This window comes from Hibiscus syriacus, unplaced genomic scaffold (assembly GCF_006381635.1).
Source record: "Hibiscus syriacus cultivar Baekdansim isolate YM2019G1 unplaced genomic scaffold, ASM638163v2 tig00111398_pilon, whole genome shotgun sequence".
Classification (NCBI taxonomy): domain Eukaryota; kingdom Viridiplantae; phylum Streptophyta; class Magnoliopsida; order Malvales; family Malvaceae; genus Hibiscus; species Hibiscus syriacus.
The window spans coordinates 455,181-467,723 of record NW_024063081.1 but is presented as its reverse complement, the minus strand read 5'-3'; the positions used below and the strand labels follow the sequence as shown (position 1 = coordinate 467,723).

Below are 12,543 nucleotides of genomic sequence, written 5' to 3'. Positions count from 1 at the left end.
AAAAGAATGCGGCCTCTATTACACGTCATCGCTTGTATTTTATACATTAATTATAAACTGAAATTAAAATACTTACCATATATTTTCAACACACATGGTAATTTTAATAAACTGTTAAAATCAATAATCTTATACGGTTGTCCCTAGGCTAAGTTCCACTGTGATATCCTTAGCTTCGTCGATTAATAGTTATTGTTGATCTGATAGTTTCGAGATTTTGCACTATTATTCTGAAGATATTGGGTGATTGATTGCAGTAACTTTTTCAAAAATTAAATAACGGAGGGAATGGTCGAACAGTAACAACCATCAGAGGAGAAAGAAAGTGAGTTAAACGCGCGCATGAATGGAGAGTGGCAAATAAGGATATGGTCATTTTATTTAGATTTAACTTGGTTTTTTTATTTTGAAATCTTATACTCATGTCGAGTTTTTTAAGGGTGCGTCGACTCAGTTATGTTCAGTTTAGAATACAAAAATTTCATGGATTAATTTATTACGGTGGTTAAAAAAATTATTGTTATTTTTAAAAGTATAAGTTCGAGCACAAACGATTACAAAGATGATTGTGTATTTATTGTCAAATTATTTAGAGTACGTAGAACATATATTACTTTGTAAATCACTTTTAGCTTTAATAAAAATTATTCAATATAATTTATAATTATCTTTTATACATTTAAATATTTACAATAATATTTATTTTTATTTTATTTTATTAAATCATTATTTTATCTAGTAAAATGATAGATCAATTAGATCGAGTCATATGTGATTTTGGCCTAAAATTAGATTGAGTTTCAAATTAGATGACACTCTTTTAAACCTAAGCCGAATCAAGTATAAATAGAAGGTTTAATTTTTAGGTTAGATTCACATAATAAAAATTCAACCTGACCCAATCTATAATCTCCTAATGACAAACAAGTAAGAATTAATAAAATAATAACACCAAACTATACAAAATATATTACTTAAAACTTTTAAAATTCATTAAATAATTATTAATTTTTTTTGATTATAGAACATCACTATATCATTCTATTATTAACTGCCGTCAAGAGTAATGAAATGATGTGTGCAATAAGATTCATGTAACCCTTTTATCGTAAATAGAAATTATTTTATTTTTTTAAATACAAGTTTTAATAAAAATTATATAATTTATAAAAAAATTATAATTTTTTAAATTATTATTTCATGATTTTATTTTAAAATAATGGAATTCCTTTTTTATTGCTCTCCTTGTTCTTAAAATTTAGGTCTTGACTAGTTCGACCGATCCAGTCGTACACTTGACTTTATTAAGTGGATATTTCTATGAAATTTTCTTCGATACAAAAACTAAAACTCAAAATCAAAATCTAATTAAACAATATCAAATCATTTATAACTTAAACTACCCTAAATTATGAGATTCTTTATATATAAAACAAACTACTCATAACAATGAATGATGAAAGCGAGTTGGCTTATTTTAATATGTAACTACGCTGAGGCTGAGAGAGAAAGTATGATATCATATATATATATATATATATTATTATGCTAACCAGGATAATACCCTTGGTGATTGCTTAGAGCCTCGGTTTTTTTATACGTTTAATTTTACTTTTATAATTGAATCATTTATTTTTTAATCCCATTTTTATTTATAATTGAAACTCCTAATTTAAGCGTGAGGAATTTTTTTTTAAATGAGGTTCATGGTTGCATTTTGGTTTTGTATGTGGTACATTAATAACCATAGAAAACTTTCTTATTTAGAAAAAAATTAAACTCCTAATTTTTTAATATCATTTCTCTTTTATATCGAGACACCTAATTTTTCAATCTCATTTCTTACTTTTATAATTAAAGGCCTTAATTCAATTTGTTTCCCTAAGATTATTAATATAATATTAAAACAATTGTTCAAGATATTTAGTACTTTCGTTCTATAAAATATATTTTAATTTTGCTCATATTAAAAATGTTTGATAGACTCTTTAATATATACAAAAACTGCCATCAACAGATGGAATAGTTTAATTCAGTGAAGGACATTCCATTTTGGGAATAGACATTTGGTTTGGATAAAGTAGAGATGAAATGGGGAATTGACTAAACAGACTATTTATTATATTTTAGACAAAACCATAAATAGCATATGGTCAATACAAGAATTATGCACTAGCTCAGGTTCCAAGGGCGTTGAACCATCATCATCTTCTCAATTTTTTGTCCTTGTTTAAACCCATCATAATTCCTGGGTTTACTCGACTACCCCAACCAAGTCCTCTTGTGAAGCACCCACTTTCAAGAAGCATTCCCCATCTCAGCCACAAGCTCTTCGTGCTCCTCTTTCCTCCGTTTATATCTTACCCAACAAAACCTAGTCCCAAACATGATATGCACATTCAGGTATTTAAACATCAGTTATAACTGAATTAATCGATTGAACTGAAAATTTCTCAATTAATCGGTTCGATAAAAGTTGAAAGCCATAGAATGCTCAACCATATGTCCCACAAGTCCTACGTTCAAACAAAACTAGGTCAGCCAACAATTCTTCAAAGGTAAATTATCTCCTAAGTCCTCCAAATGACATAAAATGTAAAAAAGAACCCGATCTTTGTATTTTGAGCAAGACCAACCCAATACAAGCCCATATCTCTAATCTACTAAGCCTAAAGAGCCTCTATTGAATCACAAAGCCTCAGTCTATACTAGAAGCTAACCCGAAACTCGAGCTTTGCCACCAAATATTAAAGAAAACATATAAAATTAGACTCGATATCAACTACATTCATCTAATTCTAACTTACAATATTTCTTAGATTGATGGATTACTCAATTATCTGTCTTTCCCATTTCAGTTGAGGTTTCAAAAAACGTGAACAAATAATACATACCTCAAAATCAAAATCAAAGCTTGTTCAATGACTTGCATGAACCCTAACCTTTAATTTAGGGTTTATAGATTTCCTTACCCAACTGGAACTCAGAATGGATGACTCTAAATAGTAAAATTCCACTTAGGGTTTAGAGAACTAGGCTAGATGAGCATATGCACTTGAAGGATTTTTTTTTTTCACTTGGGGGAAAAACATGCAACACTTCATCTTTTACTTCATTTACAATTTGATCCTTAAACTTCATTTTTGCTTTTCAATTTTTAATTAATCCTAAATCGAACTATCATTTAATCAAAAGAACATAATCAATATGAAACATTTCTAGTACTTAAAAGTAAGTTTTAGTCCTAAATGATTTTTTGACCATAGATTCGAAAAATTCTAATTCAAAAATTTGAAGATATTACGGTAATTGTTCAAGATGTCTTATTTATTGACCCAAAGAGAATAAACTAAATTAACTTAATCATAAGGGTTGATAATATGATGCCAACACCCAATGCGCACATAGTGTCAATGAACATTACTGAAATGACATGTCACCAAAACTCTAGTAACTGCTAGAGTGAACTTCTTGCAAGTACATATATACCTAAAAGAGCATTATAATTTAGTAGCTTTCGTACAATCTATTCATAACACATTTATCATATGTTAATTACCTCGTGGTATTTGTCCATACTTAAAAGAGCATAATCTAGTGTCATAATGCATATAAGGTAGTTCACGTTCATAGTATACTATGCGCACATCATTTTTTTCCACCCCCAGTAATCGGATGCATACTTCATACCCTAATTTACGACACATATATTATTGTCCCATCATTTTGTACATCACATTATGGTATTCAACATCATGCAAAATACCTCATTTCATATGTGAACCTAATCGTATCACGCCTCATATTTTTATGATTTGCACTACACACATGATCATGCATAATAATATTTTTTTAGGGGTTTGGAATTTCACAGCGTACAGCATACAAGAACTTAAATAATTCACTCAGCTCAATTAGTTAACTCACAACTAAGCTTGTTAAAGCTCAATCTACTTTTACTGCTTTCTTCCTTAATTAATCCATTCGTCATCATTCTTCTAAAATTCCCATAATCTTCATCAACCACAACTAATGGTACTTACATTGGTTTCGAAACACTAAAGATAATACAAAACCATAGGAAGAATGTTAGAATACTTACCGCTTTATCTAGACTCATAATCAATTTAACCCTCATATTTATTTAGGGGTATCATCTTAGTCCCAAGTCTATTTGATTAACATAATATAGTCTCTACGTATGTGGTCACCAATTTTTATGTCAGTCAATATTGACGACGTGACTAGATGACGTGACATTTATTAAAAAATAAATAATAAAATTACTAACATAACGGTTAGAAAATTCCTAAATTTTAACATAATCCTCTAATAATAAAATTTTGGGATTTTTTTTTTCTAACAGTTGGATTTAGTAAATATTACTAATCTCTTAATCCACATACATAGAAGACTCACGATTCTGTAGTCAAAATAGTTTATAGACTTTGAGGTCAGGATGATACCCCTAAATAACTTCGAAGGTTAAATTTATACAAAATACCGTAATGACCACAACTAATAATTAGATATATAAAAATACAATTAGTCTTCAAGGAAAAAGTTTGAAAGAAGATGGTTAGATTGTTAAGTTAAGACCGTACAAAATAAATCAAATAAGGTAGGTCAGGTAGCAAAATAAATTTTCAGAATGATCTAATCTCTGTTTGTTTTTGACATCTAAAATCTGCTTTCTCCATGGTTCAAATACTTTGGGTTTTCTAGAACAATGACCAAATACCAAACAATTCCTTTGAACGGGGTGTCGCGTTTTGACACGTTCCTCTTTCTCGAGCGTGGTCTTTTCCATCTCCTTTTTCTTGAATTGACTCGAACTATGGTTGCAGTCAGTTAATTGACATTTTAAAAAACGATGGCCACTGAAATCTTAAATTAATGACTTCATCAAACTGTTTCCAGATACATCTTTTGTGCTTTTACTTCCTTTATTTTTTAAGTTTATCTCCTGATTGCTGTCATTGTTTTTTTTGGGTTCTCTGTAAGAATCACCACAAAAGAAAATGGCAGAAAATTCGATTCTTTTCCCTCTTCTAGCTTGATTCTAAGTTTTCTTTACTCTCTTTTCCTGTTTATTTGGGCACTGTAATTCATTGAGCAACAAGGTGAATTTAACACCTTCACTATATCTAGCTTCAACTACCCAGAAACCCAGATCAGACCTTTGCTATGCGTTATATACGAGGTACGTAAACTATTTTCGCTGTCTTCTTTATTAGCCATTTCGGGTCAATTTGCTCTGTTTTTTTTTCCTTAATGGTTTTGTTATAAACTGCTCTGATTGATGAGTGGTTGTTGAAGTTTTAACTTAAGCTTAAATGATTGGATTGCTGTTAATTTTAATTTACTCGTCCTTTGATTTTTTTTCCAATCTTAATCATCTATTTTAATGATGATAGCAAATATTAAATTCTCCTAGTCAAGTTTGATTGTTAGTGTAAGTTTTCTTCCTTTTAACGAGGGATGACGCCGCCCCTAAAATTTGTTTTCCCCTTGAAATTTTATACGTTTTGTCCCTTTCTAAAATTTGGAACTATCAAGTTTGAAGGCGTTCCTTTCTGTCATAATGGTTATTAGATTTGTTTCCTTTTGTGGAAAGCTAGGAAGTGTTATTCCCAGTAACTCGTATGCAGGAGAGAGAAAAGGAAGTTAAATGTTTTGTGCTATTTTCAGTCCAATCTGTTGTGAATTGGAAAATGGGAGTGGTTCAGAAACTATGGTAAATATTATTACTTTTCTAGTTATTTTACTGTGTAATGTCTCATTCGGTTTACAATTTGCCTTGTCTCAGTTGATTTACCCCCTTGGTTCTCCTCTATGTCAATAGCATTGAAGTCAAGTGTCAACCTTGTAAGTATGCTTATCCAAAATGATTAGGTTTTTAGGTTAATCAGTATTGTTGAATTTCTTCTGTTTGTTTATGCTACATTTCTATTTCCTTATTGATGCAAATCGTTAAACATATTTCAACTCTTTCTTATCTCTTTTGCTTATGCTTTGAACTGCTTGCACTTGCAGGATATTAAAAGTGTTGAAAAAGTTCCTAAAAGTGTGCTGCCGATGATATGTTTCAGAGAAGGCAGCCTCCCGTTGCCAGATGTCTCAAACACTTCATTAAGAGGTATCTTGCAAACAAGCATAAATATTATTTTCTTCTGTACTAACTTCATGAACCCAAACGACTAGAAGTTTTAAGCGATTTTATTATGTTGCAGAAGTAGTTTCACTATCTAACAGCTCTTTTGAAGGATCAAAAGTGTGCTTAAAAATTCAGAGCAGTGTTATCCTGTACCAAGAAATATGACAATGGAGTTGACGAATGAGCAGGTTTGCTATCATTATCAAATGTATTTTATTCCGAAGAGATGCCATCCTTGTGTTATTAGATATATTGGATTCTTGTGTAATTTGTTTAATTGAATCCTTGGGCAAGTATTGCAATACATCATCCGTTTGGCATATGTTTACCACAATTAGGGTGTGAGGGTTGGGTAAAATGTTTAGTTTGGAACATGGATTATTCCAAAACTTCATCATTTGTTCTTGATATGTTTTTCAGAAACTCCAACATTTGTGTTATAACTTTAAAATATGTGTTTCAGATATCTTCCAGTGTTCTGTATTTTGGTCTTTTCAATGGTGTTGGGCCTACAAGAACACAGTCGAAGATGGTAAGACTACTAGCTCCACTATTTTATTTTTTCTTTACTTGTGGAATCCTTTGCTCAAATGGAAAATAAAGATGCTTTTAAATTCCTAAAGAATCACGTATAGAACTTTGTTGATATATGGATATTCTAATGGTAATATCTGCATGACAGAAACTTGTTAGATGGTTATAAGGAAATATCCATACTGGTTTGTGATGCCAGATTACAAGTTATCTCTTCCAAAAGAATCCTTCCTTGTATTTAAGCTTGGTAGAATGGAACTCTTTTGGTGAACCCTTTAATTCTTGTATTTAAACTTGTTTGAATTGTTGTATTTAAGTTGTTCTCCCTAGAAACCCGGATTTGAGAAGTGTCTGTAGGGCTTGTGTGTGTTGTCAATTGGTTGAGAAAAATTATGAACATATGCTATCTTGTAATCACCCAAATTATTCAAAAAAAAAAATTCTTTTATGCCAGTTTATCCTCTTCAAGAAGAGGCTTTAGTACATTTGTTCCATACATTTAACTAGAAATTGAATTTACAGCTACTGCTCTGGTTTGCAGATTGTTCGAGGCCCTTCTTACTCCTTTGCGGCCAATATCACCGTGGAAGGTTGTGTAACCTCAACAATGCATGGGCAATATTGCAATCAAACTGTTGAACAGCTTTCATGTGGTCTATCTCGCAATATTTCTGGAAATGGTTCTGCATCTGAGTTCTTCAATCAAAGCAGGGTTTCTTGCAGGAACAATTTTGAGGCCTCTTGCCTTGGAGATGAAGAAATGAAAATATACACCTTAGAGATTCTACGAATAGCTGAATTCCTAACCATTTCAGCTGAAAATATAAGATTAAGACCATTAAGTGGCACTCTGAATAGTAGTGGAATTGACTTGATATGCTATGCTCGTTATGGTGCTATGCCTTCAGCTACTCTACATGATTATTCTGGTAACTTAAACAAATCCCCTTTGGTCATTAACTTCCCAATGGTTGGTCAGTGGTATATTTCTATTCTAGCCCTTAATCTCTCGAAGGTAATCGGTGGGTTTCAAAGTAATGTCTCAAAAGTTTGCTATTCCCTTGATCTACAAGAGCTTGATTGTCCATTGGGGAAGGCTGGGCCAAACTGTTTATCTGAAAGATACATGCTTCAGGTGGGCATTGTCAAGAAATGTGTTATATGTAATCTCTGTTCACTTGCTTCTTTATAAGTTTCATTGATTCATTTTACTTTTTCATTTTTTTAGCTTTATACTTTGATGCTCTTCTGTGAAATTATGTGCTTTGAATAATACCATTAACATCTTTGAGGATAAAGTAGATATCAGGTCTGAAAAAAAAAGAAAGAGAGAGAAACGATTTACTTGCTTGTTAGTGGTGACACAAAACTAACAATGAGAAGATGACAGTGTGAATTTCATTTGTGAGTGATTGGACACCATATCTTGACATTCTTATATCAAGGACTGAAAGGGTGAAACTTATACCAATTTATGGTATTAAATACTGAGGATTGTTAAAAAGAATCTCATTTTAAGCAAATAAGGCCAAAATTTTGTTTGAAATTCTATCTTCTAATGTTCACTTAGACATTGAGTAACGGGATGCATGATTGATTTTTTTATTTCCATTTTAGTGTTATTATTACTTTTAATTAGATTTATGAACAGTTTTATTCCTGGACTATCTTTTCTTTCTGTTGATGCTTGAAGAAACTCATTCGCAGGAGTAAGTTATTAACACGCTGAGAATGGTTGTCTGCAGACATTTCTCAGGAAAGATTCCACCCCTTTTGACTCCTATTTTTTCCATATGGTGAGAAAGTGATGTTGCGGTGCCAATTTTCATGTTGAGCCCCTTTTAACACTCATTTGGAGGAGTAGATACCTGGACTTATTTTTTGGACATTCCTCGTGGGGCCGCTGGTGGAAATCTTCATGTTCGGCTGAAGTCAGAAAGAAGATAAATTATGAAGTATATGTTAGAAACGGTGGATTGCCATCACTTGTTAACTGGGACTTTTATTATGTAAACAAGTCAAGCAGCAGTCAAGGCTCCATGTTTTTTGTATTGTACAGTTCAAGTGAAGAAAAGGTCGATTTTTACATTTTGTACATTAAAGAAGGAATCTGGAATATTGCCTTAAGGAATCTAAACAGCACTGGTGGCACTTCCATCGGGCAGACTACTATGTCTATTTCACTTGAAAGATGCCCGAAAAGATGCTCCTATCATGGTGATTGCAGATCTGCTCTTGATGCAAGTGGATTAACATCATACAGGTATTATCCATGTCTACATTTTTATACCTGTTGTTATTGAAAATATTTTATTTAATAGATATAATTGCATGTGATTCCTTGCTTAAGGACACAATGAATGTCTGAATTGCATTCTTCATTTAATCGTAACTGTACTATTTTCTGTTTCTCAGCTTTTGTGCCTGTGACCGGAACCATGGAGGCTTTGATTGTAGCATTGAGATTGTATCACATCAGGGTAAATTCTTTTTGGGGTTGAATGCAAAAATGTGTCTGACATCCCTGCCACTACCTTCCATCATTATAGTTTTATTGTTCCCAAGTAGAAGTGACTAGTTAAAAAAAAAATATTTAGATCATACGTCTGCTTGATGCAGTTGTTCCCTTTTTTTTGGGGGGGGTGAGGAGATTGTAAACTATAACTACCAACACCAACTTAAGTTTATGATCAGGCGCTATAGCTTTCGAGTTGTGATCTCTAATGAGTCAGTGCATCAAAAAGCTGCATATGCTTTTAGATGGGTCTTGTACTCTCTGGCTTCGAAAAGGTTTATTATTTTTTTTTTTATTTGAATGAATTCCAGGGTTTGGCATTATGTAATGCTATTAAATCAATTTAGCCAATCCTGTACTTGGAAACTGATGCAGGACACATATGGCAATCAATTGCTCTAATAGCGTCAAATGGTGCAGCGGTGCTTCCTGCTTTTTGGCTCTCAGGCAGAAGGTAAGCTCCATATATGTCATGGCTCACTTGTATTTGTATATGATATAGATTTCTGACGGAATTGTTGATAATCTTTTGTGATGAGTCATTAGCATTTAGCAGTTCAAAGGCATGCATAACAATTAATTGGAAGGGTATTAATATGACCAAAAAGTTCTGACATGGTTAGTACTTTGGAAATAACTGATATCGAACCAACTTTTGAGTAAAGGAACATTAAGCATTGGAATTGAACTAATTCCAATAATCCAACATGGACTTGCTAACTCATTCTTTGATAGTAGTAAAAACTTGGTTGCTTTTATGCAGCTTTTGCAGAATGGGTGATCTACACAAGTGGGATTTCGAGTGGGTTATATCATGCATGTGATGTGGGCACCTGGTGTGCATTATCGTTTGGTGTCTTACAGGTATATGTTGGTAGTTCCCCCCCCCCCCCAAATGAAGGATAACATTATTCATCGCGACAAACGTTGAAAAAGCATATAAGTACATTATGAAAAAAACACAAATCCAACTTTTATATAAATCTGTGGACCTTTTGCATACCATTGTTGCTAAAGTTCTCTAGCATATTTTCAGCTAATTGTTTTGAGCTAATATTGAATAGCAATTTGGGAAATCTTTCAGTTTTTTGACTTTTGGCTCTCATTCTTGGCTGTGGTGAGCACCTTTGTATACCTTACTACAATTGGTGAAGTTTATAAAAGGGCAATCCACACGGTCGCGACTATCCTTACTGCCCTGATGGCCATAACCAAGGCAACAAGGTATATGGATCTTGTTGTATTTGTATTAACGTAAATTACGACCCTGTTATAACATATTGAACAGGTATTTGACTGAGCTAAGTTATGCAGGTCATCAAATGTTATTCTTGTCATGGCAATTGGAGCACTAGCTCTTCTTGTTGGGTGGTTGATAGAGTTCTCTAGCAAGTATAGGTCACTTTCCTTTTCAGTGGATTTATGTTATACACTTGAAAGGTGATTCTCTTCTCTACCATCACGCAGTTCATGCATGGTTTTCTCTTTTCAGCTCCTGATACAAATATAACACATACTTGCGATTTCATGCACCATAACACAACCAGCCTCTAGTTATTAGTAATTTATTCCGAGAGGAGTGGGTTAAAACTTATGGTTCTTTTCAATTTTAAACTGTTGTGCTTACTATGCTTTGAACATTGGTATTACTGTGATTTATTGTCTGCCATTTCAAGTGCATGATTTTCACCTGAAACTGGAAATCATGCTTTGTCAAGCGAAAAGTTGATTCTCAAAAGAAGAATCACCATATAATCAGAAACGCTAGTGCCCAAAGACAACGCAGTAGTGTTCACTGGATGAACTACTGAAACTTTCTCTTCCAAGAAAGAATCACAACCTGGTTGATAGATTCTGACCTAACAAGTACCCTAAGATAGCGCATTAGTGTTTACCAGATAAACTATTAATTTGTATTCTAAGAAAGTTGAGTGCCTTTTTTTTATACTGCAGATGGTGGATCAGAGAATGGATGATAATCTAGTAAAAACTTTAATGAAGCGATTCCGATGGGGCTTTCTGCTTGCTGGTTTTATAGCACTGGCCATGGCAGCAATAAGCAGGAATCTCGAAAACAGTCAAAACTACTGGATTTGGCACAGGTTTGGATTTGTCAATCCTTTCTGTTTTATAAAATCATTCCGACCTCTCTTTCTCTACACACGCACACGCCCATACGTGTATATTGTATCATATTTGATTGTAAAACTTTGTTGCGTGTCTGGCATGTCACCATACACATCGTCTTTCTTCTTCCCTGTTCAAAAGTAAATACCATAAACAGTTTGAACGAGACCCGCAGATGCAAACTATCAGTTAACTCGCCAAGATTCACTCACGAGAGGTTCTTAGGAAGGGGAGGACTTGAGATAGAGAATTGAAGATGAATAGGAAGGAAATAAGTCACTGTCAAGACTAGGGAAAATTTCCATCTGCCATAGTGATTTGTACAACCAAATAAAAGACTACTCTCTTCAATAGCTTTCTTGTAAAATTTCTTTGTTTACCTCCTCCACCTGGAGTCTGTTTTCCTTCCGTAATATATATATACACATGATTGTATACCACCAATGGTCGGGAAAGAACTGAGGCAGCATAAAAAACTCGTTTCAACGTGATTGAGAATAATTAGTGATGAACTGAGGGTGCTGGAAGTAAAGTTGCACTTAAAATTTTTAAATTTTCATACAATTTTGTATTTTTATTGTCCCTAGTTTTTAAATACAAGTTCTCATGTTGTATCCCAAACATAAAATTATGTGTCCATCTTTGAAAATAATGAATCCGATCACAAGTGGCAGGCGAATGTGCTGTCCACACTTATTTTTTCCCCTTTTTATTATCACTTGGCCTTGGACTCCATTTGGGCATATTCATTGTCAACTTCCCACCATGCATGTGCTTTGTGCTATGCGATACATAAATTAAATAGACAGATGAAAGATTTTTTTTTGAATAAAAAAAAAAGTGTGGGTCTGAATATATCTAAATGTATTAACTGTCTTCTATCTAAGAGTTTAAGGGTAAAAAGTAATAAGAGAATAATCTAAAATGTAAATATTCAAGGTGCCTGTTATATGATTAATAGATTAATCTAAAAGAAATTTATAGGAAGTAGACATGGACAATATTCTCTTGTTACTAATTATCCAGATAAAGTCAATTTGTTATCAGCTTATTATTAGATACCCCACCAAACCAAAAACTTACAGTTGACTTCCATACAAGAAAACAATAGTCAATTTTCTTGACTGCATCAAAGTCGATAAGCAAATTCCTACATGATTCGGTGCCTTGAAGGGCACGTCATAATCGAAATCTATTATTATCTCTAAAA

At 32.9% G+C, this 12,543-nt stretch overlaps 1 pseudogene; it reads left to right on the top strand.

Annotated features, from left to right (window-relative positions):
* Positions 1–4,729: 4,729 nt before the first annotated feature.
* On the top strand, positions 4,730–11,849 carry LOC120161069 (annotated as a pseudogene).
* Positions 11,850–12,543: the final 694 nt, after the last annotated feature.